This window comes from Camponotus floridanus, unplaced genomic scaffold, assembly GCF_003227725.1.
Source record: "Camponotus floridanus strain SB8 unplaced genomic scaffold, Cflo_v7.5 scaffold32, whole genome shotgun sequence".
Classification (NCBI taxonomy): Eukaryota; Metazoa; Arthropoda; class Insecta; order Hymenoptera; family Formicidae; genus Camponotus; species Camponotus floridanus.
The window spans coordinates 1,419,757-1,436,548 of NW_020229459.1; positions in this window are offsets into that span (position 1 = coordinate 1,419,757).

Genomic DNA, 16,792 nt, shown 5'->3' on the forward strand with positions numbered 1-16,792 from the left:
TTTAATATTCTATGACATCATTTTCTTAAATAGAGCAGTGTATTATTTCTAAAAAGTAGGGAATAAGTCACTGATGATCTCAGTATAAACATAGCACTTCAAATTAGTGAAATTCAAGAATTAATTATTAAAGAATTAATTAGTTCAATCAATAATATTTTAAAATGCATCTTATAATCTTAGGAAATAAATTGCAATACTATATTTCGAATAAATATCTGAATTTTTAATCAAGAATCTTGTTTATTATACTACGAAAGAGCAGTGAAGAATGATCAAAAGAGGAGCAGAAAGCTTGCAAAACATCAGATAACAGTAAAACAACCAGAAGAGAGTAATTTATAATTTATTTAGTTCATTATTATTATTTGTAAATTAATTGCTCGTTTGTCTTTGCGAGTATCTTAGCAATTCATTTTAAATTACATAAAATAGTATAAAAAATATTCTACACTTTATTTCAAAGTATTTCTATCAATTAATTAATTTTTTATAAGTATGTGTAAAATATTTAAAACATTGTGTTTATAATATTAGATTATAATTCGATTTTATTATATCATCTTTTATAAAAGTTGAATAGCTAAAAATAATATCTTTTTGTAAATTATAGTAATTTATTTTATTAAATATTAAATCTATTTAAGATAGTTTTATAATATTGCAATAATAGATAGCGTAATAATTTAAACAATTAAAAAATCATTAAATAATAAATTATATTATTTTTTATATAATTTATTAAATAATTTAATATATAACTGTGTTCAAAATTCATAAAAATTATTATACCAAAGAAAGATTTCGATAAATTAGGTAATAAAAATATTTGTGATTTTTTATTTCAAGTAATAATTTTTAAAGTATAAAGATTCAAAGCTGGCTAATCACACATTTTATTTCTAAATAAATATTATGCTTGCAGTTTTCAATCCTTAAATCGTAAAAACTTTTACAAAGAATAAAAATCGCAAATATTTTATATTTGTTTAAATTTTCATAAACTTTCCTGCAATATTTTGTTTCGCAATTTTTTTCGCTTTCTGTATCATGCAAAATTGGTAACAAGGAAGAGTAAATATTAGAGGATTTTCACAAAAATCGTCACTTCTCACTGAAACACATTCCGTGTCATTTATATTAATGTATGCAGAAACGATAAATAATATTACTAAACAGTAAATTAAACAAAATGCATAAAGTCAAAAGGTTAAAATAGTTCAGAAAAATATTTACATTTGACACATTACCGCGTGCGACGCATTTATTACAATAAAGTTGCCGTTTAACACGTCGCATTGAGCGTCTCCTCCAAGCCTTTATAAGTTTCCAAACTTAAATAAACTTGTTTATGTAATATAAATAAACGATAATTTCTCGTTGTCAACTTATCGACGTTGGTGAACATTATCCATTCGCGAGTATCGGATCAAAGAGGATACTTGCTACAAAGGACAATGGATCGTGTACGATCTCTATAGAGTTAGACTCTTCACAAAAGACGCTTTATGAAGCATTCGTACAAAGGGAAATGCTAATTATTAGCGTTCGCTAATTTCCCAAATGTCACGAGCTTTGTTGGAATGTCAAGAGAAGAGAGAAGGCTGCACGCAACATGCAGTTAGATTTATTATATCCACGCAATTAATTACAGTTGAAAAGTAATTATTCTGAATAATCTGTCTTCTCATACATATATATATATATATATATATATATATATATATATATATATATATATATAACTTATTAATAAATTATATCTTCACATCACATGTTTTTTTTCTCTCTCTATTTATCCTTATGTTTTTTCTGAAAATTTAATTTTTTAACTAGAACATGATTTGACTCTACACTGCGTAACTGCTGCTTTAATATTTGCCCTTTCCTTGTAAAATATGAGTAAAAATAAAATAACATTGCAAAATTATTCAATGTAAATTTTAGATGCTTGAAATATTCAAATGGAAAAGTTCCACGAGCTAATGGATTTATGCAGTTAACAGGTTTTATAAAAAATATGAATAATTATGCTGACGGTTCTTAATGAAGTAAACATATATGTATTTTTAACGGAGATAAAAGATATTTTATGTGACGAATTTTTCGTGTGTAATATATATGAATAAAAATCAACGGATAAATAAAACGTAATATTATTTTCAATTATAATGTGAAAACTATGTATTTACCAGTGTAAAGTATTTAATAATATGCACGAAATAGATACGTTATCCGTTACAGATAACGGATAGGATAATAAAATTTACATTTAAATTATACATACACACACACACACGCACGCACGCACGCACGCACGCACACACATATATATATAATTATACGCTTATTTTGATATATGTAAAATGTTTTGTAATATTCTAATAAAAAAATTGCTATACGATTATTTTGATATATATATTATTACCTTAAATTATATAATTTAATAGTTATTGGATATGTTTATATTCAATATAATTACACTTTTATGTTGTCGAAGACATTTCTCTTTTTAATTTGATGTTTTATATAGTTGCAGTTTTTATTAAGTATATTCTAATCGTAATTATTTCCCGTTTTACAGAGAGAATAATTTTAGAATACATAAAATAGCGTTTCTTAAATAAATTCAAGCTCATTTGTTATATATAAAACAACTCCCATTTTATGCTATATAAGTAATACTCAGTAATATTAAAAAATATAATTAATTAATAATGTTAAACATAATTAACATTAAATCTCATTTTGGGATTTGATGTTTTAATTATGTTTAACATTAGCAATTAATTGTACTTTTTAATATTACTGAGAATTACTTATATAGCATATAACTTTTATTTAATTTTCAAAATATACTTATAAATAAATTATTATAATTATTCTCATTATAAAAATTCTCCATTAACAAAGAAATAAATAAAAATAGCATTTATGAATGTTACGCATTAACATTTTTTAAAATAAATTATTAAATATTCTTATAAAAAGAAGTCCATTATGTAGCTTAGATGATTTTATATCGTAAGCTCACGAATAAGTCATATTTCGATGTATATTTTGGATAAACTTATAGAACTGCTTGCGTATCATTTTTTTGGCGAACTATTATTACAAGAAGCGCATTGTAGCACATTAATTAATTAGATTCTCCTCTAGCATTCTTTCCAAATACTCGATTTTCGATTGAATTGCTTTTCTTTAACATCATTCCATCTATCTTTTAAAACGAGTTACAAGTCGGTCGTAAGATAATGCGTGACGTGCGCGAAGCAATTTTATTATTAATATTAAATAAACAAAAGAAAAAGATTTTTTACTGGATTACATTTCACGGAATCATAGAAGACACAAGCGACAGGACTCGTATATTTCTATAATTTTATCATGGTAAGTGTTTGAATTTATTTATCTAAAAAATATATGACAAAAAAAGTGAGAAAAAGAGGGAGAGAGAGAGAGAACTGCGAAATGAAAAGCGAAGAAAGTGAGAAAGAAAAAGAATACGTATTAAAAATGTATATATGTAAATATGTAAATATATATTAAGAACGAAATAGTGGGCGTTAGAAGAGATGTATCACTTCGTTGTATCTTCGTTGAACAAAGGAAAGAAAGAAAAGATAAATTTTATGAAAGAACGAAGGAATTTAAGCAGTATGTTTAGACGATATTTCGAGGAAGGACTCAGTCAAGGATTCCATAAATCTTTGTTCCGCTTTCGCTTTCAAAAACATCGAAGAAATTCGAATTTATTCAAAGTAAATGCATAATATGAATATTATATTTTAATTTTTTTGAATTATATATATATAATATGCATGACAAGAGAAAACAATCAAAAATTTTATTTTATCTTTTTTATTAATACTCTGATATAATTGATATTTATAATTACTTAAAGCCCCTTAAGTAATTATAAATTATAAATATTGTATTGCATTTTTTACGATTTATTTATTAAACCGAAAATTGGAAGAGAAACAAGGATTAAACTGTTTTAGTTATAATCACATTAAAAAATGGTTTTGAATTGGAGAAAACAACATGTGAAGCATTTGTAATTTAGAATAACAAAATTTTATTATATAAATAAGTAAGTAATTTTCATATAAATATAATTATAGATATAAAAAAGCAATTTATTCTTTATAAATCTTCTTTTTAAATAAAAGAATTGAATCAATTTTGCTAAAGATACGTTTAATATTAGTGTTAAAAGAAATCTTTTTTAAACTATTTATTAAATAGATAAATGAGTAAGATTATACTTTTTGTGCAGAAATAAAAATAATGTTAAAAATATACTAACAAAAGAGAATCAATTAGGCTATAGAAATCACATAGAGTTTACTGCGAACAAAAATATCATTAGTTTTGAACATGAATAAGATATAGATAACTAACAAGAATTAATAAAGAATGCATAAAGAAAATAACCGGTTTTTGTTTGCTCTATAGGACAAAGTAAATGGTCAAAAGTTTTCGAGTATTCATAAAAGCAGATATCCAGTAAAAGCGACTGCACACGCTCGAAAGAGAGAGAAAAGAAATAGCAATAAATGCCTTTTTTTCTTTTCTTTTCTATTTGTTTGTCACCTACTTTTGGTTTAGTCACCGGTGCTTCGTTAGAAGAATTCCATAGACATCTAACAAACGTTTAGTTTGTGATTTCACTTGGTGTAGTATACTTCGTACGTTTTTATCTAACGAAATTAGTTACAAAATATCGAGATTTGATAATTAAAACTGCATTTTTTTAGGTTTTTCTAAATTTTTTTTCATAATAATAATGGCTACGATAATGGATTTGCCTACGGAGATAATTTTGAAAATTTTGGGATACAAAAATATAAGTGTTACAGATATAGCAAATTTGAGCTTTACATGCAAGCAGTTCCAATGCATAATAAATGACGAAATTCTCTGGAGAGAAAAATATTTTCAGATGTAAGTTTTATGTTTGTTAATTTTTTGTTATTTTACTTGAATAGTTTCACATAAAAAGAAACCCTGCAAAAATCTGGCTAAAAATCAAATTAAAAATTATATCACACAAAATAAATCGTTTCTTGAATCATTTGAAATGAACTTCTCGTTTTGGAAATTTCAAGATATAAATGTAGTTCAAGAAATTTTAAAATTAATTTCTACTCAATATTTTCAAAAATTTAAGAAAGGTATATTATTTTAAGCATCGATTTTATTGCGTCTCTGATAAAATCACGTAAATGTTAAAAATTTATAGTTAAAAACTATAAGTGATATGAAGTCTGTTTTTGTTTAAAAATTTTCGAAGCGTTTTCGAAAAGCTTTAAAGTTCTATAAAAAGTATAAAATAATTTGTTATACTATCAATAACTATATTTCATGCAAGATATGGGAATAACTGTGAATGGGATGATTTTTCGAGTAAGAATAAATCTAAAATACAGAAATTTTCATGGGATATTTTTATACAAAATTAACATTTGATAATATTTTAGTTGAATGACAAACAGTAACATAAAATATTTCACGTTATCAGTTTTCTGTTAGATAGTGTGCAATGTATACGTTAAATGTATACGAAATATACATATAATAAAATGTAAATACCATGTGTTATCGATAAATCATTCGGTCTGTATGTAAATTTTGTACAAAACTTTGATTTCATAATTGATGATTCTAGACTTTTTGTTTATACCCTTTTATTATATTTAACTCTCTAATAGAAAAATATTAATTATTTATTATTATAAATTTTAGTAGATAATGAATTATATCATAAACACGACAAATAATGTTATTGCTATAATTCGCTTAAAGATTATTCACGCACATTTTCTATATTTATTAATAAGATTAACGTTTTAAATATTTTCTTTAATTTGCTATAAATATATATTGCGGCATTGTACAATTTTTATGATTTTGTGATTTTAAAAAATTAATTAAACTATTTTCTGTTTAAATTTCAGATGGCTTCTGTTTAAATTTCAGATTCTGAAAGAAAAGACGTTGAAATGAGTATAAGGGAGATTTGGAAATGTAGTGATCGTATCGAATTCACATTTGATATTTTGCCTGAACGAATGACATAAAATATTTCATGTCATCAATTTTCATAGATAATTTTATATTATTATAAGTGTTAACAGGTAATACATGAATTACCATAAACATGACAATATGTAGCTTATATCACACAAAATGAATCGTTTCTTGAATCTTATCGTTTAAGCCACGTGGATTACTAATAATCGATGCAAAAAGTTTAAAATACTTGAGCATATACATAGACTATTTTTTGCTGCTATGTGAACGTAGAAGACATACAAGAAATCACAAGAAAGCCGAACCTTATAATACTATAATAATATAAATTAATAATGTTATAATACAATATAATTATTTTGTCACATTGTATTGAATCCGTATAAACCGTTTGCAAATTTTGTTATTATTTAGTATACGCATACATAATGTATAAAATTATATCGAGCTCTTTCGCTTGTTCTGAGTCTCCCCTAAAATTTCCCAAGTCCTCCAGGACAGATTATGACTTCCTGAGAAACGATTACGACTGTAACGTGCTTCATCCGCTTCGGCTTAAAGACACGTTTAAGAGAGAGAAAAAATCGGGATCATGTCCCTCAAAACTGCCGGCGCAGACAGCGGAACAGCTGTCCTTGACATTGAACACACTGCGTTGCGCGCGATGTTTCCGGTCAATAAAAGGAGCGCGGAGGCGCGAAGGCAGCTGTAACTTCTCGAAAAACTCTCGTCGGACTCTTGCGACTCTTATGCCGTCATCAATATTTTTTCGCAGCGGCTGTGAGACATGTATCGCGCAACGACATCTTGACACTTGCCAGCTCGTGATACTTTGTGCCACGATTTATAGAGCGGATCCTTCGACGAAGCGTCGGTGATTTCTAACAGTTTAACCATCGATCCGATACTTATCTTATCCCCTCTACCGAATCGTCGATGAATTGTTAAACATCGCGATGACTTTGGTTTAACAAGAAGTAACATTTAACAAGAATATCACAATTTATATACGGTTTAAACAATCAAAGGAAAAAACCTTGATATTGATAAAAATAAATGATATTGATATTAATAAAATTAAATTATTAATCAAATAAATAATAAATAAAATTATTAATAAAAAATTGGTTAATAATTTTAAAGTAAAATTATTAATAAATTGAGCTTTACAGATATAAATAAATAACAGAAGAATTTTATTTTTCGATTATTAATTATGTGATATTCAATTATATGTGTACATATATATATATATATATATATATATATATATATATATACATATATAAATTTATTGCATTTCAAATTTTGCAATCATATAAGTTAAGTTAGAAAAAAAATATTATCTGGGAAAACAAAGGCTACTTGTATTATATTTTTATAAAATATAAACAAATAAATATTTTAAAAATAATTCAATTAAAAAAATTAATTTCTTTCTTAATAATATATCCGATAAGAAGAGATAAAAAAGTAAATTATATATTATCGTGTGTTTAGATAAATATGTAGAGATTAAGGGATTACATATGTATAAATTATAATAATCGTCAAAAGCAGAAAAAGAGAAAAAAAAAGAAAAAGAGAGAGAATGCAAAAGATCAATATATTTACTTTTTAAAGTAATTGCAAATATATATATATATGTGTGTGTGTGTGTGTGTGTGTGTGTGTGTGTGTGTGTGTTTGCATATATTTAAAATTTGATAATTTAAGATTGTATTCATACTTAAATTTTCATTTATCTCAAATGTAATTTCTTAACAAAATCTCAAATATTTGATCTTTAATGAGATCTTCCTCCCCCCCCTAAAATCATATTTCATGGTAACAATAATATCTTGATATTATCGCAAATTTTATTGCAATAAATTTTACGAATTTAATTTTTAAAATTAATAACCAAAGAAAATCTCGCGTTGAAAAAGTTATTATTTTCCTAGAAATTACATGCAATTAACCGTAATAATCTCACGGAAATCAATGCAACAAAAGCTGCCCTCTCATCGTTTATTCTTGCAACAAAATCATTAATTGCACTAATTGTTAATCGCTATCGAATTACAATTTCAGCCGAATTAATTCAATCGGGCTTTGTATCGGGGGATTATAATTTAATTACGATCGCATGATCGACTTATCGGCCGCTAACCTTACGAGACTCATGAAATAAACCCCAGTCGCGACGACGAAATCGACGATCCGACGTCCCAGAATCGCGTGAGAAAAAGCTCCTTCCTCTCCTCGGACTCGCTTTACGACGCATCCCAGGAAGTTTATCGCTCTATACTTCCGCGGAGAATATCTCCGCGAAGCGTATATCGTGGTTTCTCGATGAGCTCGGATCCCGACTTCCCAAGATGCGGCAGAGAAGAGGTCCTCCGGCGTAAAGATCAAATTCCTGCCGACCAGAGTGTTTGCACAGGACGCCACATCGGGGTCGCTCCTGGTTTAACTAATGACCAGATCGAAAATATTGGCCTCGGCAAATAATACCTCGCCTGTATTGCTACCGGCGAGGAATATTCCCATACAGCACAGAACATTGCAGCAATATTGCAGCAACATTGTAATATTGCTGCGACATTGCAGCAATATTTTAATATTGCTGTAATATTGCTGCAATGTTCTGTGCTGTATGGGTTGCTTGATCCTTGCAGCACAAAATATTGTAGCAATATTATTTATATTATTGTAACATTGCAGCAACATTGCAATATTGCCAAAATATTGCTACAATGTTCTGTGCTGTCTGGGTTGCTTGATCCCATGCAGCACAAAATATTGTAGCAATATTATTTATATTATTGTAACATTGCAGCAACATTGCAATATTGCCAAAATATTGCTGCAATATTGTAACAACATCGCAATATTGCCGGAATGTTGTAACAACATCGCAATATTGCTGCAATGTTGCCACGATATTGCTGCAATGTACTGTATGGGATATTAATTATCGAAACGTAGAACATCGAATAATTTAGACTAACTTTATAAGAATTTTGTGAGTTACTGCTATAATTATTTGCAATCACATTTTCTCTTTATTGCCTCAAGTTTATCTTGAAGCGTGTATTAAAATTTGCCTCTATTAAAATTTGAGAATAAGTCACAGATTTATTATTGGTTTGTAGAACGACGTTAACTTCCTATCACATCGATAAATATAAAGAGATAAAATCTATCAAGTCAATCGCGATAACGTTTTCTCATTCAATTCATTAAAAAAAAGGATGTTTGCAAAAAGTAATTGATTTTCTGCAGCGAGCACTTTATCGGAAAGCTGATCGTGTAATTTTCTCCAACGGAGATGAAAACGAGAAAAGTGGAAAATTTTTCACAGGGGAGATTTTTCCAAAAATTGCATAATCTTTTTTTCGCGCAGAGCTGATGAAATCTCCTTGAACGATTCCTTCGACAAAAAATGACAGGAATATTATTCGGGAATAATTACGACACTGAGTTATAATTTCATCCTAATCGATCCCAAGAATTACGAAAATACGATCCCGCATGTGTCTGATTGAGTCGATGTAATAGACTCGTTACAGAGTGCACGATGCATAACATCCGCGTATAACATGCACGTCGCACGTCATCGTCGGCGGATATTAATGCGATAACTAATAATAACAAGATTCAGTCCCTAGTTAGTTAATTCGCGCATCTCGTACAAGCAGCAATATCCTCATGATCCCACGCGCAAAAGAGGCCTTATCTAGGTCGAGACTTTGATCGTCGCGTTACGCTTTGCAGCGAATCGATAGAGGGACTCGAGATCGGATGATCTCTTTTCGAGAGACGGATCGAGAAATACTCTTTTGCACGTTGTTCCTCTCGACGACTTATCCCCGACGCTCTTTACATCACGAAAATATCTCAAACCGCAACATTGTATTTTTATATAAGAATATTATAATAGACAAACGTTTCGATGATATGTAATCGAGCGGATCAGATGCCAAATAATGCAAGTTCATCCCAATTCGATTTCGAGTTATTAGTAGACAATGCGATCCATCATTAATCAATATAATTCATTGAAATTTATTTTCTTACTCCCGACTGCTGCCAACCTACAAAAAGATTAGCAAAAAGACGAAGAGAGTATCCGTTTCATCGAGCTCGGATTGATTGTAGCAGGTATTCTCGATAACTATAACGTATTTGGATATCAATTTTTTATTAATCAAAGAAGGTTTCAAGCATATAATTATCGTTATTTGTTTTATTAATAAAAAGTGGAAAAATAATATTATTTCGTCTATACGTTCTCTCATTAGCTGAGAGTGAATCTAAAAAGCAAAAGGATTCACCAATAAGATTCGTTCTAAGCAATCGTATAAGGAATTCTAGTAACTTGAAGTTAAGACATCTCGAAGTAGGGAATAATAATTGACATAATCCTATATGTCAAATTATTGTTATTGATGATAATAAATTGTTGTCAGTAATTATTATTAAAACAACGTGATAAGAAACTAGCGAATAAGAGCAAGCATTTTGTGGAGCTGAATGGCTCAGGTTAGGTTAAGAGTAGTCGCCTGGCAAGCGAAAGACTCGATTCTCGATTCAGCGACTTCGCCCCGATATTTTTCTCGTCTACATCTCTTCAAAAGGGTAAAAAGAGTTTATAGAATTCTCAAAAATGAGAATCTATATCTTGGTAAATAATATTTTACGTTTAGAAATTTTCGCGAACAATTAATCTTTAAGAAAAATGTACGCATTAGCATCCGCGGTGGCTCTTATTCGCTAGTTTCTTATCGCGTTGTTTAAATACATATAGAGCCTCATTCCTTCCAATTATTATTAAATTGTGAAGTTATTTATTGTGAAATTATATTTATCAAGAAAAAAAGTTTTATAAAATATGGATATATCTGAAGAAAATGTTCCTAAACAGAGCTTTTCTCTCTTTTTTTTATTATTAATAATTATTATTTTTATTTGCAGCATAGTTATAATAATTAAGGCAATTAGACTTGCATAGTTAAATCATTCTTATATATATTTATAGTAAAAGCCTTCGTTCTTCAAACTTTTGTCTCTTAGCTTGTATCGCTAACTGAGCCACTCAAATCAATTGTTCTAATTCCCAAAATGACTCTCTCATGAGTCACCAACGATTGAATTAATTGAAGCATGCTTGGAGAATAAATTTAATGTGATATGTTTTGTAACGAGCTTGTAATTATTTGTGTTTGATAAATCCTCATTTATTTCCCATACAGCGCAGAACAACAATATTGTGGGAATATTGCAATGTTGTTGTAATGTTGCAACAATATTACGGCAACATTGCAATATTGCCGTAATATTACTGCAATGTTCTGTGCTCTATGGGTTAATATTAATTGTGAATAACTTTATGACTTGACTTGTTACACATCTCCTTTTTTCGAGGAGCGAATAAAACGTCTGTAAGATCGGGCGCAACCTTTGTTGCACCATATCTCCAGCGGTCTGCGGTATCTCGCGTTATCTTCCGTGGGGAAAAAAAATTTGTTAAGTTGCGAGAAAAAATTATGACTCGGCCTGTAACGTGATATCTTTATGACGTTGCCGATGTAACGCGACACGGCGTACTTCGTTAACGAATATCTATAACGCTAAAAATGACACAGAATAGGTCCTTTCTTAGATCGAAAGAGATACTTTCCGCGCCGAGCACGGAAATTGCCCCCGGGAACCCGGAGGCCGGCTTGTGGCACCCCACAGCCGCTCGTTGTGTGTATAACACTTTTGTTAGAGCACTATCTTCCTCTCCATCCCTTTTTCCTCCCTCCCCAAAGTGCCTCGAGCACTGAACGAATCGCTTCTTTCTCGCGATCGAAACGAACGGAGTCGCGGAAGACGCTTTACACCGCTTTACACCGCTTTACACCGCTTTACGTTACACCGCGTGGCCGATACACGAAGAAACGGATAATCCCTTTTGTGCGAGCACGGAGAGAGGAGCTTTCACCTCGAGGCGAGGCAGGTGCTCGTCTCCCGGCGCGTAGCACCTCTTTTCCGCACGACGTGTGCTTCCTCGCCTCGAGATACGAGGGGAAGATGTTCCTCTCCCGCGGTCGGTGACACTGTTGACCCTCCGCCTGGAGCCACACATGGCGCTTCGCACATGGCACTCTTCCTACAAGCTCCCTTATATTCTATATTCGCGTATTTTTGTATACGCCTTGCAGATGAAATTCAGTAACTCGAGGGAAGGAGCTACGAGGACAGATTGTCGGTTGAGTCGCAAGATGCACCTGCATTGAGCATTAGGTGTTGAAATTTTCAACGGACTCGCTAACAAGAGACGGATCTTTTTCTGAAGTACCTGAGGAGATGTCTAGCGATGTAAAAAAAAAATTACTGTCTAATAATATACAACCGAAGTCACAATGAAAAATTACAAAGATGTCGATTATAAAATATCCCATACAGCACAGAATATTGCGGCAATATTGCAATGTTGCTGCAATGTTACAACAATATTAATAATATTGCTGCAATATTCTATACCGTATGAGATAGACGGAGCTATTATGTTTCCATACAGCATAGAAGATTGTTGCTGCATATTACAATGTTGCTGCAATATTGCTGTAATGTTACAATGTTCTGTGCTGTATATTTTATTATTCATATAGCACAGAAGCATCAACGTTGCTGCAATGTTACAACATTGCACATAGCAGTGTAATGTTGCAGAAATATTGCAGAGGCATTATTTTGTAATATTACTTTGGCAATGTTGCAGCAATATTTTAACATAGCGAAAATGTGTAACATGTGTTTCTTCACTTGCCACTATGTGACGACATTAAACTTAACTAACTCGTATTTGAATTTTCATCTAAAGTGGATATAAGGCCTACAAAGGGCTAATGTAGTAATTATATTTCTTGTCTTGTGTCAGTTAAATTTCTGATAAACTTGATTTATTTAATATTCTGAATCCTAATAAGGGATCTAGATTATTAAACAAATAATTTGTTTAATAATCTAAAACAAATTATTTGTTTAATAATCTGAATCCCTTGTTGAGATTCAAAATATTAAACACATTTTTCTTCATTGAGTGGGCAAATGGAAAATAATTCATTTATTGCACGTATTAAAATATTCTGATATCGAGTGTATGTAAAATAATTGTATGTATATTATTGAAATAAATAGTTAATAAGATACATTTGATAAAAAAAACACTAATAGATGTTTTTTTTTCAAAGGCGGTAAATGTTTTTTTCCTATCTTTCTTAAACATTTCTTTATATTTTCAAAGTTTATTTATTAAATTTACGGTCTACATTTGTAGCAAAACGCGTTTTAATATTACAAATTTGTTGCATCGTAACATTACTACAATCTTATATTGTAATATTTCTGAGGGCGGACATTTCAACGTTGCTGCAAGCTTGCAGTAATATTTCGCAACTTCTATGCAATATTACAATGTTTCAATGTTAGATCTATGCAATGTTTTCGCAGAATATTACAGCAATATTATTAATATTGTTGTCACATTGCAATAACATTGCAATATTGTCGCAATATTGCTGCAATTTTCTGTGCTGTATGGGTAACGTCATATTTTCTCATGAAAAGCGAATTCGCATATTCGCATAAATTTCGTCAGAAAGAAAGGCAACGTGTATCGATTATATAACTGCTCTTTTCTCGACTAGTACGTCGTGACGTAAACCGCCATCGCGACAAATTGCGTCGAGAAAGGCTTGCACTCATGAAAACTGACCATAAAAGAGATTGCGGAGAGTGGTGCATGAAAGTGCGACCCTTCTCTCTCCGCCGTAGATATAGTTTAATCAGAAAACTGTCGGGGGACAAGTGTCTACCCTCCATTGCCTAGGATGTAGGGGCATTTAAGTAGATGGAGAGTGTTAGACCCCCTTGTCTATATACTCTCCATTCGTGTGTGCTTTCAGGACCCGCGGGGGACCTCGCGTCGCCGATATATATCCCAATATTCCCCGTAACAATGATGAATCACTGCGGAGCAGTCTCTCTCTTGCGCAAGAAGTTGCACTTCCAATGCAAGGCAAGGTTCTCTCCTTTCTCAGGTTGAGAGACACACACCACTTTAATTCGCGATGTGTCTCTCGCGTCCTCGGTTATGCAAACCTGACGTAAGACGTGCGAGCCACGAGCAAATTTCGGATCGATCCCTTTCGCGTCGCGTAATAACGCGGGGGGCGGGACGGCAGGGGGAGCGAGAAAAAGAAATGGAAGGTGATAGGGAATTTATTTCATCGCGTCGCCAAGCGACATCGAACGAGAAAGAAATGTCCCGTGTGTCGAGCGATTTAAGCGTAACGAATAAAAATCCGATAAAGAGAGAGCGAAGAGAGAGAGAGAGAGAGATCTCTTTCTTTTTACACGTGAAATGTGGGATGGCTTTATTTTTTTATGGTAACAGTTGCGAGGAATATAATGTGCGGAGTAACGTGCGCCCTTCGTGGCCTTATATTTGCGTCCGGTGTAATATTAAAAAGCGCAGAAGCTTGTTTGTGCTAACAAAATAGAGAAGTAAGGTATTTCTTTCTGTTTAAATAAAAACATGCGTTCTCGTTCAATCTTAGCAGAATCAATACAACTCAAATTTATTATCGTCCTTTATTACATTAGCTGATATAATTTTAAGATTGTTATAAAATTATTTAATTATTTAATTACTTTGATTAATTTATCTTAAGACAAGTTCTCGATTTGAGGAAAATATATATTTAATAATTTTATTATTGTAATAAATATTCCTAGAGACCCTCAGAGTCACAAAATAACATCAATAAGGTTGGATCGGCAACGCCATGTTTTTACTAAAATCGAAAATATTTATGGCAGGAAATAAATTTAATTTGAATAGTATTTGAAATAAATAATAAACAAATGACATGAATAAAAAATAAACTTTTATTTTCGTCTTAAATATTATACATTGCCATAATTTTACTATCAAAATGTTTCTTTTTTTCTTTGTGTTTTTTACATGCAATTTTACATCTAAATACAGGGTATTTCTTAAATATTTTCCTTTTGAAGTTGTGGCAATCAGGTATAAAACTGCATTAAAATAAATAAGTATACATTATTTTATTCAAATAACTTAGATAAGATGATTAACGTTAAAAATATAACCTTGCAGAGAAATGAAGTATTAGATGAGTTCCAATTTTTTCGTCTCACATTTGCTGCCCATTTTGCTCTTCGTTCTTTATCGCGTGGAAAAACTTTCATTACATATTCTTTTTCAGTTGAATTATTACAATTTAATGCGGAACAACCAGATATGTTTGTAATTTTAAACTATTTAGTAAACATGACGGCAATCAAAATTGGGGACGTTATTTCGTGACTCTGATTAGAGGGTCTCTAAATATTCCAGCTTAATAATGCCATCTTGAATTCGATCTTGCTTATTTAAAAATAAATGAAATCAAGTGTCAAATTTCTTAGTAATATTGTGTTGATAAGATTATTTCTCAAAAGTTAACATCCTGGCCGATCTATATAACACATATATTAAAAGAAAAAAGCTTTAAACATTGAATATCTAGACAGGATATACGTCATAATGACGAATCAGTTCGGCGCCGAGCTTGGTGTCTGGCTGGTCTTATTAATAAATTCGCTTCCCAAGCGACGCACTATGAATCATTCGATAGGCAACTGGGGAGATTCTATTAGACTGATTGGTTTGCATCTCTCTATGGTTGAATCTATGCCGATATATCTTTGTACCAACCAAGCGCAAAATGCAACTGTCATCTTTGATATATTTGAGCTACTTGAAAAGGGTATACATGAAGAATCTAGATATATTAAGTCATGCTTGTGCGAATTTCACTCGACATTTCTAGAATTATAACGCATAATTTTTTCTTTTTCTAGATTTCTAAATATTATTAAATATTCTTAAAAGTTGATAAGTTTTCGTTTAATCTGTATAAAAATATATTTTTTAAAAATCCAATCAAATTATTCAAAATTTAATAATCTTCTCTGCATAAAAGATATTATAGCATAATTGCAACAAGGATTTGAGTGATTCCGTGAAGGAGAATCCCGTGATGGAAAACAATCGATTAGCTTGCTCTGAATTCGCGGTATTCTCCTCGGGCAACCCGTATCAGCATAATCTGATTCGGTTAAGCACCTTGATAGCAATGACAGAAACGCGCATGCAACATTCTCCGATTGACCTAGTTCGAAAGTCGATCGCATAAATTCAGAAAAGATTTGTCGACGAGACACACCAACGAAAATCACCATAAAGGAGACCTGTAAAGATTAATACGATTTAAATTTAAGAGAAATATATATGAAAAAAAAGATAATTAAAATATATCATATTTATAATTATACGCACGTGGCACGATTAAGTTGCTTAATCAGTTAATCATTCGCATAATAAAGACCACGTTTATTAACTTATATGTAACTTTCTCATCAGTAAATTCATTTTCAACCTATATATTACGTCAGTCTTGCTTAACGTTTATTCTGGCATTTAATCCTCCTTCCTTAGTTTTATTAAACCGACTTTTCAAATACGGCTAGTCTACGGACTTCCTCTTTTTGCACCCTAGAAGGAATCAACATAAGCAACCGCAACAACTTAGCTTACGTTAAAAACTACAGATAGGATAAGCGACCTAATTTATTGACTCCCTGCTACTAGAGCGAATCGGGGGGACAGCTCGAACCCCCGCGGTTCAGAGTTAACAGTGTTTTACAAAGGGAA